Here is a 27177-nt window from a genome sequence, read left to right on the forward strand (position 1 = left end):
TTTAATTCATATTAAAAAATGACACTCAATAATTAATCTGAAGCTGGGAATACATGTGAAGGATCCAAGGATACTTCTCACTGGAAGGTCTCTAGTGCCATCACTTTAGATAAATAAAGGATTAAAAAAGAAGAGCATATATTGATATGTTGAGGGTAGTTATGAGAGGGGAAGGATGGAAAGAGCTTAGTTTTATCTTTAGTAAGTTTTGCCATTTAGCACTTAAAGTGTCTGTGACTGCTTAGGTGGAAAAGGAATAGGATTTATGAGCCTGGATATCAGATCTTATTTTAAGATATGCATTTGATGGTCACAGAATATTAGTGGAGATTAAAAACCATACTAATGAAGATCACTTTTAGTGAAAATATGATGTAGCAGGAGAATCAAGTACAGAATCCCGAGAGACACCTAATTTGAATGTATAGGCATAAAAAGAGGATTCTAAAGGCACAGAAACTTTGAGGTAATAATCAGAGAAGAAACTTACAGGGAGGGAAGAACTTAGAAACAGTAGTTAAAGTCACAGGGAGTTAACTAAGAGAAAAGAGTAGACTGACTTTGGCTTGTCACTGATGATTCTCTCGTGAGGTCACTGGGATGACCACATGTTCATGAGTACCAGACAAATATGTGTTGAAGTAATAAATGGGTAGTACTCAAAGAGCTTGATTTTATTTATTTTTTTTTCAAAGAGCTTGATTTTAAAAATAAATTGATAGAAATAATATAAATGCTTTTCTATTTATACACTGAGGGAAAAGGAACAAACACTAACTTGAGAACAAGAGCAAGTGCTAAGCCATAAGGAAGAAACTTAGGGATAGAAATGATTGAATAATTTGGTGATGGAGAAATGATTAATGTTTGCAATAGTTTCTCTGGGAAATGGGAGATGGGACTGCCCAGTGTGAGGTCTAAAGAACTCAGAGCTAATGAGGACCCAGCTGGGATCATGGATTCCATATTGCTAGTGACCACTTGACAGATTATGAAATTTCATGTCATAACATTGTGTAGTTCGGCTGTAGGAGTGGGGAAGGTGGATGGTTGGATTGTTCTAAAACCTGACTTTGCAGGAGATCAAGGAGGCACAGGAGTTAAGGATACTGGCAGAAAAGAGGTTATGTGAATGCATTGCATGTTTTAGTTTGAAGATGGATGGCAGCCAAATGAGAAATGTTGATAGATTGAGAGGGGAAAACAAACAAGCAAACAAACAAACAAAGAGTTGAAGGACTGAAGAGCTTCTTCTAGCAGAAGAGGTGTAGTAGTAATACGGAATTTAAGGATAAAAAATTCTGGTGAAAGAATGACATATGTAACAATATTTCAGATGAAGAACATTTCCAGATGATGATTTTGTTGAGGAAATTGTCAATAGGAGTGGGTAATAGGAGTTTAGTGGAGAGTAATTGAGTTAGAATTTGAAAGTAAAAAATTTTGAGATGCTGTGTTGGATATGTTTCTACCAAGATGCTGAAAACTCCCAGGATTTAAACACACAATATGTATGCACCAAATAATCCCTTAAATATGATAAAAAGACTTTCAAATATTAAACTGCACAGATATTAAATGTTGTAGGAATGCACATTAGTCGCTATAGATGAAATGTTTGTGAACCTCCAGCATTCATATGTTGAAAACCTAATGCCCAAGGTGGGAGATAGTGACTTTGGGAGATGATTAGCTCATGAGGGTGGAGCCCTCATGAATGGGATTATTGCCCTTATAAAAAAGGCCCCAGAGAGCCCCCTGGAGTGAGGTGTTTTATTATAGCAGCCTGAATGAACTAAGGTATTAGTCCTAAGTATTCTAATATCAGTTGAAAAGGAAATATATGTATATAAATCATAGAAAATATCTGTGTATAACCTTTCAAACTAGAGCAGGAAGAACAACTATTTCAAGAATTTAGTTGGAGTAATGTACATCTTTCCTACAATTATTAATTTATATAAAAATTCTGTAGACTGGTATTTCCCAGACTACTGAAGTTTTTTTACCTATTTTAAGGGTAGAAGGTGATTTTAATTACATTTCTAATTTCACCTGAAATCAGTGGAGTTTTATCCAAGTTGCATGGACTATATTATGATTATATTGTATCTTTTCCATAAAGTTGAAATATGTTCTGTCATTTTTTTCATATTCTAGGAAGATTGAAAACTTATTTAAAAAAATTTCAAAGCTTTTATAAATGCAAAGTTTACTCTATGTGCATTCTTTTCCAGCATTTTACATTTTGCATCTTTATATCCTTACATTTACATTTTTCCTAATGCCTCTTAAAGCCATTTTACATTCATGCATATGCTGATCATTAAAATATGTGTTACATTCTAATAACCATCCCTTGAATTTTTCAAATCAGAGGAATAGAATATTAAAATTAAAAGTTATATTACAGATGACAACATGTATTGCTATAAAAGTTTCAAGTACTTTTTTATTCAAGCTTATAATTATTTGACTTTTACCATTTAAATGACTATTGAGAAAGTGGAGTGGAAGATTAAAAATGATCTGATACATTTATACTGCTTAAACAACAAACAATTCATATCACTCAGTAGAAAATTACACCTGTCTTCTTCATAGCAATCTAGGTTCATGAATTATTCAGATGACGGCCTCGATGCTGTCATTGGATGGCCACAACCAGATAGAGCCATAGAGGGTAAAGGATCATATTCAATAAGGATACTATTATTAACAAAATAACATTCACCCCTCAACTTCTACTCCTTTACTTCCACTCTGACACACAAATTCATCACACCTTCCTTTATTTGTTAGATCGTGAGAATTTTAGTTCCAAGGATAATTTTTCAAATGTTATCAGTGATGGAAAACAAGTGGTTATAATGAAAGTAGATTTGCAATCTTCAATGTAGCATTTACAGCTCTGAATGCTATAATTATGAAGCCATCCATGTGTGTGCTTTCATAATATATTATGACAGGAGATTAAATTCTAAGTAAAGATTATTCCCCAGTACAGTAGTGTAAAATATGACTTTTCTCCCTTTTTCTCTCCACAATATTCCAAATTAGAATTTGGCCAAAAAGAAGTCAATGAGGACTTAAAAAAAAAAAAATCTCCATTCACTTAAAGTAGCTTGTTAGCATTTTCCTTTCTCCTGATGTGTTGCTCCATAACTTTAGGCATTTATAAAGATGTCTACTGTGGGGTAGATAGAGGCATGGTAGTGAGGTAAAGGTCAACACTCCCAACATAAATTCATCAAGCACCCACAACATGAATGCTACCGTAAAGGGGAATAGTTGTATTTTTGGGCCCTTTTACCCACCAGACATTTTAAAACATAGCATTTTTTTTTTAATCATTCCATTTCACATCTTTAATCTAGTAACAAGCACTGTCAAATGGAAAGTGTGGGAAGGCTGCCTTAGGGTTGTTAGAGAATTGTCATTTCACAGATGAGCCACAGTGGGGAGACTGGCTGGTGAGTAACTTCTTTCTCACTGAACTTTCATATGGTACATCGTCTTTTTAGTCACTCATAGGTTTAAAAGGGGAATTCAAAGACAAACTTAATCATGAAACCATTTGGTGTAGAGTGGATTAACTTTCAGATAGGTTTTGAAATGCCCATGTGCCCAAATGCTGGGAAACATCTTCTTCTTATTATTTTATTTTTATTTTTACTTATTTTTTAAATTTTTTTGGTGCTCCCTCTCTCCTTAAAAAAATATGGTAAAAATGCTCAGGGACAGAATGAGGAGACAAACCGTTTAAAAGAGAAAGAGAAAAAAAAGAAACTACATATTTCACTGAATAATAGTTCCATGTACTAGATCTTTGTAGCACAGATTTAGAGTTTTCTCTTTAAAATTCACCTTTTTTGATAATATTTTAACCTTGAGAATTTTCCAATTTTATTAAAGAAGATGTATTTGCAGTACCTGCCTCTCTGTCTCTGTGTTGTCACTGTTGTTCACTCTCCCTTGCAGTAATCCATACATTAATTGCTTCCAAACTTGTATTAATAAACAAATGAACCATGTGGTGGTAGGCTTGAAAGAATTCCAAAACTGAAGAAAGAAAACTTTGGTTAGAACCTTATCTCCACAATTGGGAAAACCCCCTTCCCCTTTGCCCACCACACACACTCTCTTCCAGGCTCTCCCCAGCACTCTCTGTCTTCTCTCTTTTCCCCCTTTTCCTCGTAAGGTCACTACACGTGCAAACCCAGCATCCTGAGTGTCCCTGGGTGGGCTGTACCATCTAGTATCATTAAGAACAAGGAAGCACTATTCATCCAGCAGTGCAATCAGACACTTTATGTTGCTGCAGCTGTCATCCCAGCACAATGGCTTGCTGCCATCATGGCTGCAGGGGCTAACTTTGGCTCTGGGAGGACTGGCATTTCTGGAAGAACATGGCACCTTGCATACACAACGCCCCCTCCTCCACCTTGCACTGGATAGCTGGTTTCAACACTTGGCAGATGGATACGGATCATGATGAGGTATAGACAGTTGATGTTATTTCTCAGTTTGAGGGATTATGGTTCTTTAAATTTTGGAAACTTCACCAAAAGCTGTTTGATCTTCTTGTCTATAATGAACTAAGACACTGATGAATCAGAGTTTCTAAGGTTCATTATATGAGTGTTGGCCAGACCCATGTGAAAACTTCAGTTCCCCCCTGGACCCAGGGACTCCAAAACCTGCTTGAGCTCTGGAGAGACCTGCTCTCTAAGGAGGGTCTAGAGATTTGGAAGACTCATAATTCCTTGGTTCCAGGTTTTCCTCAAATATATAAAATAAAGACGAGAGAGCAGGTATGGAAGTGTTGCTTAGGAAAAATAGACTTAAAGGTCCCACCACTGAGGCACTCATGGGCACACGGGTTCCAAGAGAGCAGAGTGGAAACTTCCACAATGGATATTCTTTATGCCAGATGATACAATGATACAATGATAAAATGATACAATCTCTGTGACCTCACTTTAAAAAATAACATACAAGTGTTGGCTATCCCCACAGTCTTAGAATCCCTATGGAGTGATGGTACTTGTTCAAAGACTCTCAAGCTCCATGGGGCTCTTGCATGAGCTCTTCGAGTCCTCTCATTTCCATATAAGAATACTGCATTGTTCTAGACTCCACAGGGATGATGTAACTATATAGGCCTTCAGAGAAGCAGTGATTACAAATGAGGCCATAGAGTCAGATGACACAGACACCGCATGCTAGATCAGTAAACTGTCCCCGTTCCAGAATTATAGATTATTGCTAAGAAGAAATAAGAAATACATATCTGAGCATCACTACCTGTTTATATATAATGCTATTACATTTTGTGAATATCAGTTGTTTTATTTGCTGCTTATGAAGAGTTGACAGAGGTATATAAGATGAATAATATAAAAAATGTCAAATTGCTTCATATATTAGGCAAATATATGAATTTTGTTGATTAGGTATAGTATAAAATAGGTAATATTTCTCTTCTGGGGTCAAATAATATGCATTTCATGTGATAGGGAAAACAGTTGCTATTTCTTTATTTTCCACTTTTTAAAATGTGAAGCAATTAAGAGGAGGCTTAATTTGTTCGATAAGGCTAATTTCTGGCTATGTAATCTAAGGAAGCAGGATAATTTTCCTACAAATGACAGAGTAAGTAATTGGGAACAAATTTAATTTTTTTTTTACAATAAAACTGGATACTGAAAGAGGAAAAAAATCAGAAATGAAATCATTTTGATATTCCTAACATTTCTGACAAGTTACATTGTGGTTCTCTGGAGATGTTGGCTGCGGAGCATTCCAGCAGTTTTGACCCCTTTATTCAGCTTCAATGTTTGCTTTTCAACCAGAACGAATTATGTTAACATGTAGGTACTCTTCAACCAGAATGTCCAAAATGTACTTCCAGAGAATTTGAACCTCATAACTTAGAGGTTCAATTTTCTGTCCTGTGGCACAGTGAAAAAAAGCAGTGTGATTGTGGATGCAAATAATACTTGTAAGTAAAACTTGTACGTAAACCCAGCATTCACTATTTGTACCTTGCATTGGAAACTCAAAAATGACTTTCCTGTTCTAGTCAAACTTCCAGATGAATAGGGAGAATGTCTTCTACCAATAATTTTTTTAGAAAACAATGTATTTTATTCTTCCAGCTTTCTATACAGCAGAGGGTATAGTAAGCAAACAATCAGATTATTTTAATTTAATAATTAAGGTATACATTGTTGGTTAAAGGAAAATTTGCTAAATGGAGATTAGTGTTCATTTGGATTCACATGTACTAATCAAAAAATTTCAAATTTTAAATCAGTGGCAGTAGCTTAAGCAAGACAAACAAGTGAATAAAATTTAAAAGATGCAATGTTTAAAAATTGAGGCTACAAGGTGTCTCCTAAAACCTAAGTACAGAAATGCAGCCCAAACACAGAACGGGAGAATATCATCAGGAGGATAGGCAATGTTTTTTTTTTTTCCCTTTATTTTTCATCTCTTGCTCTGTCTCTCATCTGCTTTATTTTCCTTTCTTCCTATGGAACAAATTCCTCTGCTTCTCATTCTCCATGACAAGCAGAAGATCATCACCCTACTGTTTTTAATTTACTTCTCCTTTCTAGAAGCTGGGCCAGAATAAATTGGAATACCTTAGCTCAATTTAAAAGTCCCCCGAGAAGGAAACTGAGAGGTGTGCTTGGATCAGAGATCCAACCCTGGTGGCTGAGTGGGAGGTGTATTCCTGGTACACTAACGAACCTGCTGGAGAAGGTTACAGGGAACTGGGCCACACCATCCCCCTCCTCAAATGTCCTTTACTTAAAAGTCAAACATCCTTCCTTCCACTAGGTACAATTCATTTTATTAGCTAGAAAGGTGACTAATTCACACTCAAATTTATGTGAAGCCACTAATCTTAACTGACTTTCTCAGTTTGATCTAAATAAAATGGCAAGCAAACTCCAGTAGGGGGGCACCTGTGTGGCTTAGTCTGTTAAGCAGCTGCCTTCTGCTCAGGTCATGTGGCTGGGGTCCTGGGATCGAGACCCACATCGGACTCCCTACTCAGCGGGGAGCCTACTTCTCCCTCTGCCTCTCCCCTCGCTCATGTTCTCTCACTCAAATAAATAAATAAAATCTAAAGCAAAACAAAACCCAAACAACAACAACAAACAAGAAAATAGAAGTTAGCATTCTGGTCAACATCTTGTCTTTTTTTTAAACACAAGGACCCACAAATGGAAGCTTCTCATCATTAATCATTTCATGCATCATATTTTTAAAGTCAAGGTATCAGTCTCATTTAAATTTAACTTATCTTAAATAAAGATGTATACTTTTTTCACTTTAGTGTCTATTGAATTATTGATAAAAAGCATATTTAGAAATCCATAATAGTATTTCCTACAGTAGTTGCTATGTGTGAAATTTAGACAAATTTCCCTTTATACCCCATTTTATGTCTGTTTATTCTCTTGTCAAATAATTCATTGCACCTCAAATATCTCCGAGGCACAATGTGGGGGACTCAAAGTTTCAAAATGGACAAAACAAGACCACATCTACATGGAGTTTACTTTGCAGTGGAGGGTGATGACAATAAAAATAAAAAGTAGAATAGACTGAATAGATTAGTTGGTGATAAGCACTATGAAGAAGCATAAAGCAGGTTAGGGTCTTAGGGTAGCCATGTGGGTGAGAGGCCAGTGTTTAAGATGGTCAGGAACAGACTCTCTAAAGAGATGACCTCTGTGCACAGAGCTGAGGGAAGCTGGAAGGGGCAAATAGATCTTTGACATCAGCACGGACAAAGGCCCTAAAACAGGACAGTTTCTGTTGTTGAGAGGAACTGGGACCAGTGTGTGAGAGTCTAGGGAGTAAAGGGAGAGAAGAGCTATAAGAAATGAGGGTTGAGTGAGGACAGGAAGGGGGTCAGGGTCAGCTTTTTGGTACATTGAAAAGAAGCAATTTAGACAATTTCAAGCAGAAGGGATACAATATAACTAGTGCTTGTAAAACAGCCTTTAGTGGGGCAAGATTGAATGATGGGTGACTAGCTAGGTCATTACACTAGTTCAGGTTTGCAGGTTCAAGGTGCTGATGGCTTGGAGTAAGTGGAAAGTATGGAGGTTGCTAGCCATTATTAAGCTCAGATGGAAAACAGATCTGATAGGTTTGGTGTTGAGTGTGAGAGGAAGAGAGGACATGGGGATAGGACCAAGGAATTTAGCCCGAGCAACTAATAGAACTGAAGTTTTCTTACTGAGATATAAACTAGGTAAAGAGCAGGTTTTGAAAAAGTGGGAAGCATGTTGGATCGTAAGTGGCACTGAGATTTGAAGCAAGTACACACACACCAACTTACTTGACTTGAGAGTCAACTATCTACATTTGTAATAAAAATTTGTAGAAGGCAAAATTCAGTACTATAAATAGTAGTTAGCATTAACAGCTATTAGAAAAATAATAACTATTATAATAAATAATAGGATAACTTTTTTTTAAGATTTAAAATGTTATCCTTAATGACACTGCTTAAAGGTGAAGTAGGCTTATGCAGAGTGAGGAAAGTAGTGATTTTATTATGGATCTAAGAAAATACTAATTTTTTAAAAGTTATTTGTTTTATTTTTATCTTTTGCCTTTTTATTCTAAAAGACCTCTCCTTCAGAGTGAACTCAGCCTCTCTTTGCTGATTCCTCCCAATGCCCCAGGCTTTAAACCCAAGTGGTTCTGCGGACAAGGCAGGGATGCCTACTGACAAGAACAGTTGAAGATCTTGAGAGGCAGGAGAGAGTGGTGGGGCATCTGGTGAACTGTAGGGAATTGAAAGGTGTAGTTGCTAGTCAGTTTTAACCCATTATTGCCAATTAGAAAATGAGAGGATGCATTCTAGCCAGTCCTTCTAAATTTAAAAGAGAAGAATAAACCTACTTATTTTAAGAATGCATATAAAACAGGGCGCCTGGGTGGCTCAGTTGGTTAAGCGACTGCCTTCGGCTCAGGTCATGATCCTGGAGTCCCTGGATCGAGTCCCGCGTCGGGCTCCCTGCTCGGCGGGGAGCCTGCTTCTGCCTCTGACCCTCCCCCCTCTCATGTGCTCTCTCTCTCTCATTCTCTCTGTCTCAAATAAATAAATAAAATCTTTAAAAAAAAAAAGAATGCATATAAAATATCTCAATATTGAAAGGTAAGCTGAATTTTTAAAACATGGTAAGATCTAAACCCAAAATGCTAAATACAATTTCTAAACAGTTTGTAGCATCTGTTGTAAATTGGTGCCCCTACTCCTTCATAGAACGTTGATTTTCTCAGTGTTATTAGTATCCACTGAACATTACTTAAAAAGAAAACGTTATGGATTAAACACATTCTCATTAATAGGCGGATGATTTATCCCTAAAGGAGAAACTGTGCCTGTTATCCTACGATGATAATGAAAGGGAAGAAATACATAACTAAATGGTTAGCCATTCATTGAACGATTTTATGTGTCAGGTACCACCATGCTAATCTTACCTACATTATCCCTTATGATCCTTAAAATTAATGAACCTAAAAATTAAATGGCTTTCCAAGGGATAAAGGACTAGTAAGTAGTAGGGCTGGGCTTTGAGTAAAATTAGTTTATTTCCAAGCCCCACATATGTAACTACTATGCTGTATTGCCTCAAAGAGATTTATGATATACAGTTTCCATAGTATTTTCGCTAAGTTGTTTTACCTAATGTGTAATCTATTTTGAATTTTAACAGTGACAATTTTATTATTAGATTATATATTGTTTTCCTGATAATAACTTTCCCCAACTCTAGCACCTCCTAGTAATGTAGTAAGGAGTCGGTTTGCTATAACCAAAGGCTAACATGGTGGGGTGGTGAGTATCTTTAAAGGCTTGAAGAGGTTTCTGAACCAGCTGCTTTGATTTAGAGACTTCCAAGCAGCCGTTTTAATTCAATTATCACCTCAGAACCTATGATGTCATTAGAGTTAGGGTCCTAACTTAATGGGCCTTTCTCCTTTGCTTCCTTTTTTTGTAGGCAATAAATTCTACAGACTAAGTTCTTTGGCAGCTGGTGGTACTTGATTTTGTTTACAGGTAAGTAGCTCTGTTTTCACTCAGCTTTTGGATTTTGGCTTTTCCAGGCAAGTGAAATGTGGAACAAAAATGTGGAATTTTCCTTTAGGTAAGAATGTATTATTCCACACAATTTTTGTAGTTGTTTTGAAATGTATTATTATACCAAATACTACATAACAAATATATGTATGTTTAAAAGAATAGTTAAAATTTTCAATAAGCATAGATAGGTACCTATCACCTGGCTTAAGCACTGGAGGTTACTAGTACTTGGAATCCCCATGTGTGCTTAAATAATTACATCTTTCTCTTTCCCAACTACCATACTCATCCCCCAAGAGATAATCACTATCCAGACCCTCATGTTAATCACTCCCTTACTCTTTATAGATCTACTTCATGTTAATCACTCCCTTACTCTTTACAGATCTACTGACTATGTAGATCTAAATGATACATCATTTACTTTTGCCTATTTTTGAAATTTATACAATGGAATTATTTTGCATTCATTCCCTTATGACTTGCCATTTACTCAATAGTAGTTTTGGAGATTTAGACATGTTGATGCATGTAGTTGTACTTCATTTACCTTCATTATCTTATAATATTCCATTGTATGGACCTATTGATCGATTGTATTCTGGATGGACTTTGGGGTTATTTCCATTATTTTGCTACTGTGAACAATGCTGCTATGAGCATATATACACATATGTATGCATGTGTATATATGCATGCATATATATGTAAGTGTGTATATATCCTGAACACATGTGTAAATTTCTCTACTTTATAGAATTGTCAAAATTTCTAGTTAATGGCATTCACAGAGTACATGGGCCATCTTCTCTTGCTAGCTATAGATACATTGCTCTACATTTTCACCAATATTAGATATTTGTTAATTTATTGGGTGTGAAATTATATCTTATTTTGGTGTTAGAGTTTTCTCTGGTTAATAATCGAAGTTGAAGATAGTTGGTGTTTTGTTTTGTTTTGTTTTAAGATTTATTTATTTATTTTAGAGAAAGCAAGCAAGCAAGCAGCGGGAGGAGCAGAAGGGGAGAGAATCCTGAAGCAGACTCCCTGTTGATCGCAGAGCCCAACAACTGGGGCTCAATCCCAGGACGCTGAGATCATGACCTGAGCAGAAATCAAGGTCTGCTGCTTAATGGACTGAGCTGCCCAGGCACCCCTGAAGATAGTTTTAAAACTATCCATCAAAAACCATTTTCTTCTACCTAAATTACATGGTTTAGAATTTGCTTTAGCAAGCATTTCAAGCACTCAAGCATTTTCAAGCAGGAATTTGCTTACAAAAGCATTTCATCCTTATTGGAAAATTATTCTGCTCTTGTTATTGAAGGATAATTTCATTGGGTATAGAATCCTGGGTTGAAATTATTTTCACTCAGTTTACGTCAGAAAGTCACTGTTTCAATCTTCCCTTTTCACTATTTTCAAGTCATTACTAACCTGATGGTGTTTCTCTGCATAGTCCATCCTTATGAATGTATTTTTAAGAGTTTCCTCTTTTTTGACATTGTACATTTCCATCAACATGTGTACAGTGTGCACTTTTTGTTATTATACTGATTGAATTTTCTGAGTTTTCTAATTTTGAATTTGCTATCAAAAATTCTGAAGATTTCTTTGCTAATTTCCTTAAATATTCTCGTTGCAGTTCTATGATCCAACTTTAGAACTTTAATTATTCATACATTAGAATGTATTAATCTACCTGTTTCCTAACCTTTATTTTATTAAAATCACTTTGTTTCTTATCTCTTTCTGCTCATTTTGAAGAATATTTTCCATCTGTGTTCTCGTCACTGCATCATCCCTTGGTTAATGTATTCATCATATTTTAATTGAAATTTTCATTTAAAAAATCGGGGTTTTTATTTAGCTCTATTTCAAATCAAACTGGTTGCTTTTAGTAGTATTTTGATCCCTGCTTATGTTTTCAAGGTTTTAAACATTTCTTTAAATTTACTAAATTTGTTATTTATTTATTTTTTTTTATGTTTGACAATGCCAATTATCTGTGGTATTTAAGGGCCTGAATCTGCTGTTAGTTGTTTCTACTGGTTTTTCTCTTATGGGGAATTATTGCCTTGCATGTTTTATGCTCTTTAATCATGAGCTGCTTGTTTTCCATGGACTTTATCTGCGTTGGTGTTGAATTTCTCTAGAGAAGATGTGCATTTGTTTCCACAATCACTTGATGAACTGCCTACCCAGGACCATTTTAAATTAAAGTAGGCTTGAAATTGTTTATTTCATGGTTAGTGGGGATTCACAATGTAAACCTTTAAGTCGACAGGCTTGTATATTCTCTTGGTGAGATGTTTTCTTCCTCCATCCAGAACCAAGATCAGGGGCTGAAGCAAGTTGAGGCAACCTTGATACCTCAGGTGCAAAATATAAGAACTCAAAGAACTCTGAAACTAAATGCTTTCTTAAGAGAGGTGTCTTGCTTGCTTAGTCCCAACCCTGACCAAATCGATGCAGAAAAGTCACTCTAATGTCCCTTTTGTGTAACACAGGTAAGCCTTAGGCTTTGTCTTCTGTTTTCTGTGTCCTATGCAGTCACTAACACAAATATTCAAAATCTCCAGAGTCATCTACAACCCTCCAGATGTAAGCTGGTTTTAAAAATTGCTTACTGTTCAAAAAAAAAAAAAATTGCTTACTGTTCGAAGTTACTCTTTTCACTTGCTCTGTTTGAAAATATTTTTTTAAATAATATTTTAACTGGCATTTTAGTTGTTTCATTTAAGATTGCCATTCAGGCCATCCAGGATGCCATACTCCCAGCAATAAAAATAACATTTTCCTCTATAAAAGTAGTTTTATAACTATATTTTTGAAGTCATTCTTAAAGGAAAACACTGACGAGATATATTACCATACACTTATCATAGGATTGGAAAAAAAAAGTGAACTTTTTACATTAAAGGAATATACTGAACACTTTATTGTTTTTACCATGGTTTAACAAACCAAATCACTGTCCATATGAATAAGACTCAATCTGTGTTCTTAAAAGTAACAAAGTGGCTATGAAACACCAGTCTGCTCTATGATTAATGAAAATGATTCTTCCATTTACTCTTTCAGGGGGGTTAAATGCAATTAAAAATGAACTTGCAAACCAAAATGAATATTGGAAAAATATGTGAATATTTACTTGAAAAAATGTGAAAATGTGTTATGCATGAACTTAGACCAATTCCACGTGACCTAAATTTGGGGGCCATTTCTTTTGCATCCAGTGATATTGTAATTTACAAAAAGAAACATATATTTGGTCTTTGCTCTGTTTCTGGCACAGAGCTCCAAAAACCCTTGGAATTTCTTAAGTGATGAGAACCACATTTGTTATGTTAATGAGGTAACTTTGGGAAGCACCTAGGTAACCTGCGGATGGGGGCTGGTTGCCAGGAAAAGTGACCAGATGATTACAGGATTGAACCTTTTAGTCCCAACTGTGACCTCCAGGGTTGACAGAGGGGCTAGAGTTTGAGTTTGATTGCTAGTGGCCAATGATTTGATCAATCATGCCTACATAATGAAGCCTCCATAAAAAACCAAGAACGTCAAGGTTCAGAGAGCTTCCAAATTGGTGACCACATATTGGTGCTGGGAGAATGGTGCACTCAGGAAGCCTGGAAGCTCCTTGCCTTTTCCCCATTCCTTGTCCTATGTATTTCTTCCACCTGGGTGTTCCTGATTTATATCTTTTTATAATAAACTGGTAATCTAGTAAGTGAAAATGTTTCTCTGAGTTCTGAGCCATTCTAGCAAATTAATCAAACCCATAGAGGAGGTCTTTGGAACCTCCCATACGTAGTCGGTGGTCAGAGGTCCAGTTGACAATCTATACTTGTGATTGCTGTCTGAGGTATGGGAGTGGGAGGCAGTCTTGTAGGACTGCAGTGAATCTTGTAGTGGAATCTGGTGCTATCTCTGGATAGTGTCAGAACTGAGTTGAATTGTATGACACCCAGCTGGTGTTGCAGAATTGCTTGTTACTGTGGAGGGAAAACCTCCACATTGGAATTGGAATTGGTGATCAGATTAATAATTGTTCTCATGACTATTATCTTGCCTCTTAAATTATTCTTGTTGAATTACCTGAATGAACAAATGCAGATTTCATAAAGTAAATAATTCCTTCCAATCTTGGCATTATTTTGCCAACAAGAGGCTAGTGTTCTAATGATCTTCTGACTATGGGCTAACAAATCTTACTCCACAATGTAAGTCTTACATTATTGATATGTTGATATTTAAAAGGAGCTAATGTTTCAGATATGGGAAAACCAGTAACTTTGTTTATGTAATTATAAAGAAGCTTACTGTATAAACTAATTATTTATTTTTTAAGACCAGCATGGTGACTCTTCATAGGGTCTAAATCGTTCCTTTCAGACTAGTAAGTATTGACCTATCTTCAAAAGCGTACTAAACCACCAAAAAACATTGGCACTCAAAAAATCTGTTCCATGTCTTTCCAAATACAAGATACACGAAGACCCTGCATTTTTTCTCTTTACTGTAGCTATTTTCCGCATATATGTGTGTTTAATTTGCTTAAAGAGTAAATAAACTTCTATGTTTCCTTTAAAGACAGAATCATGGTTTATACGACCATTGAAAAGTTCTCTTGACCACTGTCTAGGCACAAACTTCTCAAAAGCCCTTTGATCCCCAGATTGTCAAGACATCAGATCTAGTCCCAGCCAAGAATCAACACAGCTTATCTTGTGGTCTGTTTCACTAGGGCAAAGAGCAGGTGCAAGGCGACATTTCTGACTGCTTGGCACCTTGTTATTATTTTTATGAATAGTCAGTGCATCAGGAACTCTACAGGGATCCAAGCCTTTCCTTGAGCCCAATCAAAAGATTAGTGTGATTCAGGCCGAGATTGAATCTGCGTGGAAAATTGTCCATGCTGAGTTCTATTAGAAGACGCTGCTGAGTGAGATTTGTTACTAATCACAAGGCAAAATTACAGTCTCTTGAAATAAGAATCCAGTAAACAAAATAATAAAAGTCATTTTAATTATTAAATGACAGTGTTACAAATTATATGCCATTTATCAGTGGCATAATGAAATACAGTAAATAGAAAAAAAATCCATATGGTCCACTCACTATAATTTAATTTTGCGTGTTGTATTATTGTAATGATTTTTAAAAATGTGACTAATTAACAAATTGCTAATATCCTTCAGCAACCAATATCTATATTTTAATGAAGATGTACCACTTTTATTAACCAGTGCTTTATGCGGACTGAGGGACCCTGAAAACTCTGAAAGGTGTTCTTTACACAGTCCAAGTTATGGGTGCCTAATGATGCTGAGTGATGAATTGCTTCAATTTTAATAGAACAATCAGGGCTTAGCGTTTCCATTATCCTTTTCAACACACTTCCCATCCACGCTATTGTTGTGTTGATTAGCCAGCATTATTTGTAAAGACTTTGTAAATTGTAAGTCAGAGATAACAGGTGATTCTTTTTTGTTATTTGAAAACCAAACATGTTTGATAATTTTTCAAGTTTGCAGAAACTATTTAAATGTCAATATCATTTTACTAAAAGAATGATGAGCTGTTCTACTCAGTAAAATTGGATGCAACAATGGCCTCTTTCCTAATACTCTTGAGAACTGAACAAGTATAAATATTACCCGGCAATTGTTATTTGTGGTTAAATCTATTTAGTTTAAAGTTTGATCTGTCTGTCTATATATCTGCCTATCCATCTATCTATCATCATCTATCTGTCTTGTTAGGCTCCTGAAATAAAAACTTTTGAGGAAACAGATTGTAATTAAAAGCATAAAATGACCTATTAGTGATTAGTACTTGTTATATTCATGCTTTCTGTGGCAGATAGATGAAGGTCATTAAAAACACACCTCATGTTTCCAAAGCTTTAGTATTTAACCAAAAGACCCCTTAAATTAAATACACCCTATTCTCCTCCTAACATTTTAGTAAACACATACTAAATGCCTACTATGTGCCACACTAAAGCCATTTCCCCAAGATAAAAATGTTCAGTAATTACCCAGAAGGAATACTTCATTACAACTGGAAGATTCATTGTCCTAAAGAAAATAATTTTAGTAAGAAGTATTCTAACATTATTGCATTTTATTAGATAATCTCAGAGATTAATTCAGTACCTTCTCACTGCAGGATGTTTTAGAAAAGATATGCAGGGAAGAGTGTCAAATGGTAACTGTTGCACACTCTTGAATCCCCCAAAAGTGCAACATTTCACTGTCAATCTAAGACATCTATTTTTGGTGGGGATAATATTGCAGTGGTGTTGCTTAGTGTTAAGGCAGGCTGTCAAGTAGAGGGTTTTTGTTTTGTTTTTTTTTTTTTCCTTTTGTGTTTCTATATCCTAAGTAGACAGCTGATGATTTTTTCTTCCCTCATCCTGTTGAAAACTCTTAGGAAAGTATGCTGAACAGGAGGGAGTTGAGCAGAATTAACTAGTGGCAAAATGTTTATAAAGAAAGGAAACAGTATTACTGCCCCATCATTTAGAAAGTTCAAAGCACATTTTAGAGTTGTTTCAGTCTCCTTCTAACTGAGGCACATAATGGAATTAACATAGTGGATTCCCCAAATCAGATCCATCTTGTTTTTCTTTTACACAAGAAAGGGAAATAAAATGCTCTAGGCTGAGAAGCAATGCTGAGATAATACTGAAAGGGAGAGATTGAAGGGAGAAAATGGGATGGAAAACAGAAGGCTGAATACAGAAGGGGAAGGAGGAAAAAGATGACAGGATTACTATAGCTATATATAAATTCCAATATAAAACTTCTGAAAATTGACACTTAGAAAAAATGTACAAGTTAAACACACTGGCAATGAAAACCTGGCAAGGCCTAGAAATATTGGCTGCTATTAGGTCATAATAAAAGATTTCATTTACTTATTTGAGAGAGAGTAGTGGGGGGGGGTAGGGCAGAGAGAGAGGGAGAATCAGACTCCCCCCTGAGCAGGCAGCCCACTGCCGGGCTGGATCCTAGGACCCAGGACCGTGACCAGAGCCGAAGGCAGATGCTCAGCTGACTGAGACACCCAGGCGCCCTTATTCATTTCTTTTTAAAAAATCAACACTATCACTAGTTTTTTTATTTTCTGACTAGGCTATAATAGAATTCATCAAAATTGATTACTCAAATCATTCTGAAGATAATTTTAAATGTATTAGCTTATATTTTAGCTTTTATTTATTTAATTTTTAAAAGACATTTATTTATTTATTTGAGAGAATGAGAGAGAGAGCATGAGATGGGGGAGGGTCAGAGGGAGAAGCAGACTCCTTGCCGAGCAGGGAGCCAGATGAGGGGCTCCAACCTGGGATTCCAGGATCATGACCTGAGCTCAAGGCAGTCGCTTAACCAACTGAGCCACCCAGGCACCCATATTTTAGCTTTTAAAAATCATATCCAAACTACTATGACTTTATTTTTTTTTATTTTTTTTTAAAGATTTTATTTATTTATTTGAGAGAGAGAATGAGAGACAGAGAGCACGAGAGGGAAGAGAGTCAGAGGGAGAAGCAGACCCCCCACTGAGCAGGGAGCCCGATATGGGACTCGATCCCGGGACTTCAGGATCATAACTTGAGCTGAAGGCAGTCGCTTAACCAACTGAGCCACCCAGGCGCCCACTACTACGACTTTAAATTCCTTTATTGCATTTTATATTTATGTAAATATAATGTACGTGGCTATGTATGAGCACACACCTTTGGATATTTTTCTCAAGAAGGCTTTTTTTTTTTAAATAAGTCTCTATCTTTTAAAAAATTTCTTTTGCGATCTCCTTGTAACACCTAGAATAATGTTCTAAAGGAAGTATGGTATTTCAATTACTTGAAGTACAAACAACATAGATAATGGCAGGGAGCACTGAGATGGCCCCTAATATGAGCCCCAGTGTTCTAAGCACTGTACATGAATTGCCCATAAGGTTATTGTCTTCCCATTTTGCAGACACCGAGAGATTAGATAACTTGTCCAGGTCTCATTGCTAGTAACTAGGAAAGCACTCTGGCACCAGGGTAGTTATTATTATCATTTTTTTTTTTACTGATATATTAAAGTATAATTGACATATTATAAACTGCACATATTTAAAAGGTACATTTTGATAAATTCTGACATATGAATGTATCTGGGAAGATATCACCACAATCAAGATAATGCTAGTATTCACCACTCCCAAAAGTTTCCACCTGCCTGACTGTAATCCCTTCCTTCTACTCCTCATTAACCCGTGCCTCATCCCTGTGCCCAGATAATCTCATTTGCTTACTGTTAAAATAAATTTGCTTTCATTTTCTAGTCAACTCTACCTAAATGCAATCATACAGTATGCACCTTTTGTGTTGCTTCTTTTATTTAGCGTAAGTATTTTGAGATTCTTCCATGAAGTTGTGTGTATTAATAGTTCATTTCTGGGCACCTGGGTGGTTCAGATGGTTAAGTGTCTGCCTTCAACTCAGGTCATGATCCCAGGGCCCCGGGATCGAGTCCTGCATCAGGCTCCCTGCTCAGTGCAGAGCCTGCTTCTCCCTCTCCCTCTGCCATTCCCTCTGCTTGTGCTCTTCTGTCTATCTCTCTGTCAAATAAATAAATAAAATCTTAAAAAAAAAGTTCAGTTCTTTATACTTATGAGTAGTATTGTGTTGTACTAGTCCAGTGTTTGTTTACCCATTTGTTTGTTGATGGTATTTTGGAGATTCCAGCTCTTTTGCTACTGTAAATAAAACTGCTACAAACATTCATGTACAAGTCCTCTTTATGAACACAAGATTTTATTTCTCTTAAGCAAATATCTAGGAGTGAATGGCTGGATCATATGGTAGGTACATGTTTAACATTCTAAGAATATGTCAAACAGTTTCCAAAAGTGGTTGTACCATTTGACTCTTCCCACCAGCATTACGTGAGAGTTCCAGTTCCTTTACTAACATTAGATATGGTAGTCTTCTTACTTTTAGCTAATCTAATAGGTATGTCATACTGCCTCATTGTGGTTTTAAGAGCATTTAATCATGAGTAATAATGCTGTACATTGTTTCACATGCTTTTTGTCAATAGTATATCTTCTTTGGTGAAGTGCCCAAATCTTTGTCTTTTTTCATTTGTTCATTAGTTTGTATGTTTCTGTAATACTGAGTTTCGACAATTCATTATAGATTCTGGCATCCAAATTCTTTCTCAGATATATGATTTTCAAATACTTTCTCCCAATCACTATAGTTTTGATTTTCATTTTATTAACAGTGTGTTTCAAAGAGTAGACATTTTTCATTTCAATAAAGTCAATTTATCAATTAATTCTTTTATAGACTATTCTTTGATATCATATAAAAGAAGTCTTTTTTTTTTTAAGATTTTATTTATTTATTTGACAGAGAGAGACACAGTGAGAGAGGGAACACAAGCAGGGGGAGTGGGAGAGGGAGAAGCAGGCTTCCCACCGAGCAGGGAGCCTGATGTGGGGCTCGATCTCAGGACCCTGGGATCATGACCTGAGCCAAAGGCAGACGCTTAACGACTGAGCCACCCAGGCGCCTAAAAGAAGTCTTCATCTAAGCCAAGGTCCTAAGATTTTCTCATATGGCTTTATTTTAAAGTTTTATAGTTTCAGGTTTTACGTTTAGTTCTAACACACATTTTGAACGAGTTTTTGTATGTGGCATAGTGGGTACCTAATTCTTTCAGCACCATTTGTTGAAAAGAATATTTTTTCTCAGCTGGATTTCCTTTGTATCTCTGTAGAAAATCAGTCGTTCATGTATATATTTCTGGATCCTCATTTGCATGTAACTGTCTTTCTTTACAATGATGTTACATTGTTTTGATTACTAGAGCTTTATAATAAATGTTTAAATCAAGTAGTGTTATTCTTCCAATTTTGTTCTCTTTCGAAGGCTTTTTGGCTATTCCAGGACCTTTTGCAATTTTCATATCGATTTACAATATTTGTCACACATACACACAAAAAACATCTACCTGGGTGTTTGATTTTTTTGCATATAATCTATAGAATAAATTGGGTAAAATTAATATCTTTACAATATTGAGTGTTCTGAACCATAAGCATGGCATATCTTTCACTTATTTAGTTCTCTAATTTCTTTCAACAATGTTTTGTTGTTTTAAGTGTAAAGCTTTTTCACATTAGATTTATCCTATTTCATATATTTTGATATTATTGTGGATGACATTTCAAATTTAAATTTCTGATTGTTGTTACTAATTTTTAGAAATACCACTGATTAGTATATACTAATCATGTAGTCTGAAACCTTACTAAACTTACAAATTAGTGTTTGTAGATGTTTTTTGTAGCTTCCATCCCATTGTCTACATAGACAAACGTCACATCTGCAAATTAAGGTAGTTGCACTTCTTTTTGTTTCTAATCTGGATGCCTTTATGTCTTTTTCCTTTCCTTATTGAACTGGCTAGAATCCCCAGTACAATGTTGATTAGAAGTGCTAAGAGTGGATATCTTTGTGTTGATCTTAAGGGTAAGGTATTCTATCTTTAAGCATTAAATGTTATGTTAGCTGTGCATTTATTATAAATAATTGGCTCATGTGGATTATGGAGGCTGGGAAGTCAAAATCTGCGGGGTGAGCCAGCAGACTGAAGACCCAAGAAAGCTAATACTGCAGTTCCAGTCCAAAAACTCGGTGGGCTGGTGATCCAGGAGAGCCAGGGTTTCCATTCAAGTCTGAAGGCAGTCTGCTGAAGAAGCAGGAAGAGCTGACGTTGCAGGGAAAGTTTGAAAGGAGGCTGCTGGAGAAATCTCTTGCTGAAGGAAGCCAATTATTTTGTTCTATTCAGACCTTCAACTTATTGGATATGGCCCACCCGCATCATGAAGAACAATCTGCTTTACTCAAAGTCCTTCAGCTTATTGGATATGGCCCTTCAACTTATTGGATATGGCCCACCTGCATCATGAAGAACAGTCTGCTTTACTCAAAGTCCACCTATATAAGTGTTAATTTTACCCAAAAATATTCTCAGCTGGATTTCCTTTGTATCTCTGTAGAAAATCAGTCGTTCATGTATATATTTCTGGATCCTCATTTGCATGTAACTGTCTTTCTTGCATGTAACACAGAACATATTATATTTGACCAAATATCTAAACACCCCATGGCCCAGCCAAATTGACACATAAAATTAATCATCAGAAAAGATCCAGAGTTAATGTTCTTAAGGGTTATGCAACACTGATCCCCTATTCCAGGAAGCATGTATATAAGGACACTTTGATTAACATTTAATAAAGTTTATATATATCCTGAACAGCCCTGTCGACCCTTCAACATTGTTAGTTGATATATGCAAACTGTATAACTCTGTCATCTCCACTCTCCATTCTTTAGCTCCCTCTTCATGTTTCATGTACCTATTACTTTCTTTGTGACTTCCCTGTTGTGTTTTCCAGACTCTTTTTCTTAAAGATTTTATTTATTTTTGCGAGAGAGAGCGCACACGCAAACAAGCACAAGAGGGGAGAGGGGAAGAGGGAGGAGCAGACCCCCCTTGAGCAGATTCCTCGCTGAGCAGGGAGTCTGATGTGGGACTCGATTTCAGAACCCTGGGATCATGATCTGATCATGAACCCGAAGGCAGATGCTTAAGCGGCTGAGCCACCCACATGCCCTGTTTTCCAAACTCTTACCACTATGTTCCTTTCTGAGAAGACAGATGATGAGGATAGAAATCATTTAGGCAATCCAAGATGCTCCTCACAAGTTTGCACCATTAAAGGTATATACGGTTAGTGGGAAGGCCCTCAAAATCACCGATCATTTTTTGAATTGTTGAAAACTTTATTTTAAAAAGGATAAAATTTTTCTTTGCTCTTTTCAGGGCTACTCCTTCAGAAATGTTTGAGTGAACCTACCAACAATACTTTTGGAACTAGAATTTAACAAAAAAACCCTGAGTTAGTCAGGAACTCTGCAGATACATTGTTTCTCAAAATTAGGTGTTTGGAGGAGGATGATGTGGTGGCATATACAACTTAATGGTCATGGAGAAATTTGACGATCTAAAAAAATAATCATTTAGATCTTACAACAAGGGAAAAAGCAAATTCATCCTACCAAAAATAGGTTGCTCACTGTGATAACAAAACACATTTATTTCCAAAATGGGAACTTATCTTCTGTCTTAGGCCAGATCACTGCTAGCAATGCTGATAGATGTACATTTACAAAACCAGCATACAAACATAGATATTCAAATTGTTATACTATAACTTACGCTTTGTGGGAAGAAATGAAAATTTAGGCCAAAACGTATTTTTTATGTTCAGAATATTTATATATAAAAAATGTCCTATTGGCTCTGTTTCTCTGGAGTACCTTAACAAATGAGAAGAAAAATATGTATACCATATACCATTTTCCCTTTATTGTTTATATATATATATGAGTATATTTATATATATATATATATATATATATATAAATATTATAAGAAATTAGCTTATGTGGTTATTGAGGCTGTAAGTCCAAGATCTGCCAGTGACTTGGGAAGCTAGATATCCAGAAACATCGATGGTATAGTATTAGTCCAAAAGCCAGCAGGTTCAAGAACCAGGAAGAGCCGATATTTCAGTTCGAGTCTGCAGACACACAAAAGCTGATGTCTCAGTTTGAAGGCCATCAGGCAAGAATAATTTTCCCTTACTCAGGGAAAGATCAGCCTTTTTGTTCTATTCGGGCCTTAAACTGATAGATACTGTTCAGCCACATTCTGGAAGGCAATACGCTTTACTCAGTCTACCAACTTAAATGTTAGTCTCACCCAAAAACACTCTCACAGAAGCACCCAGAATAATGTTTGATCTACAGGCATAACCTCAGGGATATTGTGGGTTTGGAACAAAAAGCGAATACCACAATAAAGTGAGTCAGATAATTTTTTGGTCTCCCAGTGCATATACAGGTTATGTTTATACTATACTGTAGCCTACTACGTGTGCAGCAGCATTATGTCTAAAAAAAACATTGTACATACCTCAGTTTAAAAATATTGCTAAGAATTGCTAGCTGCCATCTAAGCTTTCAGTGAGTCAGTCTTTTTGCTGGTGGAGGGTCTTGCCTCCATGTTGATGGCTGCTGAGTAATCAGTGTGGAGGTTGCTGAAGGTTGGCCTGGCTGTGGCAGTTTCTTAAAATAAGACAACAATAATGTTTGCTGCATTGATTGGCTCTTCCTTTCATGAACAATTTCGCTGTAGTATTGATGCTGTTTGATAGCATTTTACCCAGGGTAGGACCTCTTTCAAAATTGGAGTCAATCCTCTCAAACCCTGCCACTGCCTTATCAACTAAGGTCATGTAATATTCTAAATCTATGTTATCATTTCAACAACCTTCACAGCATCTTCACCAGGCATAGATTTCATTTCAAGGAACCAACCTCTTTGTTTATCTGTAAGAAGCAACTCCTCATCTGTTCAAGTTTGATCATGAAACTGTAATAATTCAGTCACATCTCCAGGCTTGCCTTCTCATTCAACTTCTCTTGCTGTTTCTACTACATCTACAGTTACTTCCTCCACTGAAGTCTTGGACCCCTCAAAGTCCTCCGTGAGGGTTAGAATCAGCTTTTTCCAAACTCCTGTTCATGTTGATACGTTGACCTCTCCCTATGAATCAGAAATGTTCTTAATGGTTCTAGAATGGTGAATCCTTTCCAGAAGGTTTTCAATTTACTTTGCCCAGATTCATCAGAGGAATCATTATGTATGACAGCTATAGCCTTATGAAATGGATTTCTTAAATAATAAGACTTGAAAGTTGAAATGACTCTTTGATCCATGGGCTACAGAATAGATTCTGTGTTAGCAGGCATGAAAGCAACATGAATCTCACTGTACGTCTCCATCAAAGCTCTTGGGTGATCAGGTGCATTGTCAATGAGCAGTAATATTTTAAAAGGAATCTTTTTTCTGAGCAGTTAAGTCTCCACAGGGGGCTTAAAATATTCAGAAAACCATGTTGTAAACAGATGTGCTGTCATCCAGGTTTTATTGTTCCATTTATAGAGCATGGGAAAAATAGATTTAGCATCATTCCTAAATGCCCTAGGATTTTCAGAGTGGCAAGTGAACACTCGCTTCAACTTAATGTCACCAGCTACATTTGTCCCAAACAAAAGAGTCAGCCTGTCCTTTGAAGCTTGGAAGCCAAGCATTGACTGTAGCTACGAAAGTCCTAGATGGCATCTCTTTCCAATGGAAGGCTGTTTCATCTACATTGAAAATCTGTTGTTTAGTGTAGCCACCTTCACTGGTTATTTGAGCTAGATTTTCTGAATACATCGGCACATACTGCTTTGCCTTGCACTCTTATGTTATAGAGACGGCTTCTTTCCTCACACCTCATGAACCAATCTCGACCAGCCTCAAACTTTTCTTCTGCAGCTTCCTCACCTCTTTCATCCTTCACAGAACTGAAGAGACTTAGTGCTTTTCTCTGGATTACGTTTTGGCTGAAGGGAATGTTGGGACTGGTTTGATCTTCTATCCAGACCACTCAAACTTTTTCCATATCAGCACCAAGGCTGTTTAGCTTTCTTATCATTTGTGTATTCCCTGGAGTAACACTTTTCATGTCCTTCAAGAACTTCTCCTTTACATTCACAACTTGGCTAATGGGTGCAAGAGGACTAGCTTTGGGGCTATCTCGGTTTTTTGACATGCCTTCCTCACTCAGCTTAATTATTTCCAGCTTTTAATTTAAAGTGAAAGAGAGGAAAGTGTCTTCCTTTCACTGTAATTCTTATAGTCCTCAGAGGATTATTAATTAGCCTAATTTCAATATTTTTGTGTCTCAGGGAATAGGGAGTCCTGAGGAGAAGGAGAGATATGGGAGGAGTGGCTAGTCGATGGAGCAGTCAGAACACACACAGCATTTATTGATTAAGTTCACTATCTTATTTGGGTGCCATTTATAGCACCCCAATAGTAACATCAAGGACCAATGATCACACATCACCATCATAAATAAATAATAACGAAAAAGTTAGAAATATTGCAAGAATTACCGAAACGTGACACAGAGACACAAAGCGAGCAAATGCTGTTAGAAAAATGTCACTGAGAGACTTTCTTGACACAGTGTTGCCACAAACCTTCAATTTGTAAAAACTCAATATCTGCTAAGCACAACGAAGCGATGAAGTGAAGTATGCATGTTGCCCAGCCCATCACACATTCTTTGTTCCGTTTCCTCATGAAAATGAAATTCTGGGCCCTCAAATAACTAAGCACATAGGAGAAATTCACCACCTCTGTGACATAAATAGACCTCATCATTAGACTATATCCAGGATCTTTCTACTTATCCGAGTGATAGGACACTTGAAAACTGTGTTGTAGCCTGAGAAAAATCATGCTTTGGAAATATATTAAATTTAATTCCACTAAATAGGAGCTCTTTTGTTCCCCAATGGACAACATGACTCTATTATAGGTTAGCAAGTTTAAGTCACCGCCACAAGAAAGCACATCCCCGAGTCATCACAATATTGAAATACATATTCATTTTGGTAGAGTTGTATTATTATACAACTTGCTTGATCATTTATTGTTTATCAGTATTACTAAAAGGCGCATGATAACAGGCATTGAGTGTTTAAGAAAATAAAGATGGGAGAAAAGATAAAATCAAGACCACTTATTTATTAGTTCTTTTTCCTTTATATATTTGGAAAAGACTATTATTTGAAATGAGAGTATCTATTTTAGCCCAGCTCATTGACCACTTGGAACTTAGATTGGAGACAATAGAAAAGATGATTTGTAAGTTGTATTCTAGTTCTCTTTTGAATCAAGTGTCTAATAAAGTAGGGTGATAAAAAACATGAAGTAATTTTGCTTTATAGTCTGTTATGGACACTGTTTCTGAAAAAAAAAATGTAGTTCTAATCAATGTAATGCAAAAAGAGGGCACTGAGAAACTCATGCTTTGAATATTCCCTAGAAATCGGTAACTCTAGCTTTACAAATATAAATATTCTATTTTCTGTTTACCCAGTTTCAGAAAGGGGGCTGTTGGGAACACAAAATGTTTAGGTCCAACTTTTTTTTTTTTAAGATTTTATTTATTTGTTTGTTTGAGAGAGAGAGAGAGAACACGAGCAGGGGGGAGAGGGGCAGAGAGAGTGGGAGAAGCAGACACCCCACTGAGCAAGCAGGGAGCGTGACTTGGGGTTACATCCCAGGACCCTGAGATCAGGACCTGAGCCACCCAGGCTCCCCTAGGTCCAACTTTTATAGTTAAATGAATTAATTAAAATGTTCTTTACTCCAAATTTCCATTAATTCTTCCATTAACTCAAAGTACGTTTATTACTAGCAAGTGTTCAAATAGAAGGCACCAATAAAAATACAATTAATGTATTTAGTTCATTTATTTTCTCTCTGGTCTACATTCAAGGAGTAGATTTGGTCATTCTTAGATGAAAAATATCATCACACTGGAAGGTAGTTTCAGCTTCCTTATCAACATCACAGGCTACAACCACTTAAAGCGGAGGAGAAATGATCCTTATGTCTATCGGACTTCCAATACCCAGTCCTATCCACTACGGATGTGCCTAATCCCCATGACATTGTCCATGGTCCATGAACATTGAGCAAGCACCATGAGGCTTCTAAGGATGCTCTATCCACTTATCCTCAGGGTGCTTGGAGCTCTTGAATTCTTTAGAGCTTACCCATGAGTTTCCAGCACTTACACAGATCTTTTTGCAGCATCTGTTCTTCCTATGCAAAATATTTGTCTGCATCGAGCTCTCTCCATGATCTGTGATCCATCACACCCATCATTTTGACCATCGTTCCTCCTCCTACCTTTCATTTTGCTATTCAAAGATAGACAGCATCTACTTTTAACTGGCTTGTTTTATTTTGTTTTGATTTGCAAAAATGTCTCTCTTTAAGAAAAAAAAAAATTACTTAGCATTTTCTTTGGAAAGCAGCATTTAAATGATGAGTAGCTCA

This window comes from Mirounga leonina, unplaced genomic scaffold (genome assembly GCF_011800145.1).
Source record: "Mirounga leonina isolate KUSES-001 unplaced genomic scaffold, KU_Mleo_1.0 Mir_53, whole genome shotgun sequence".
In the NCBI taxonomy this organism is placed as follows: domain Eukaryota; kingdom Metazoa; phylum Chordata; class Mammalia; order Carnivora; family Phocidae; genus Mirounga; species Mirounga leonina.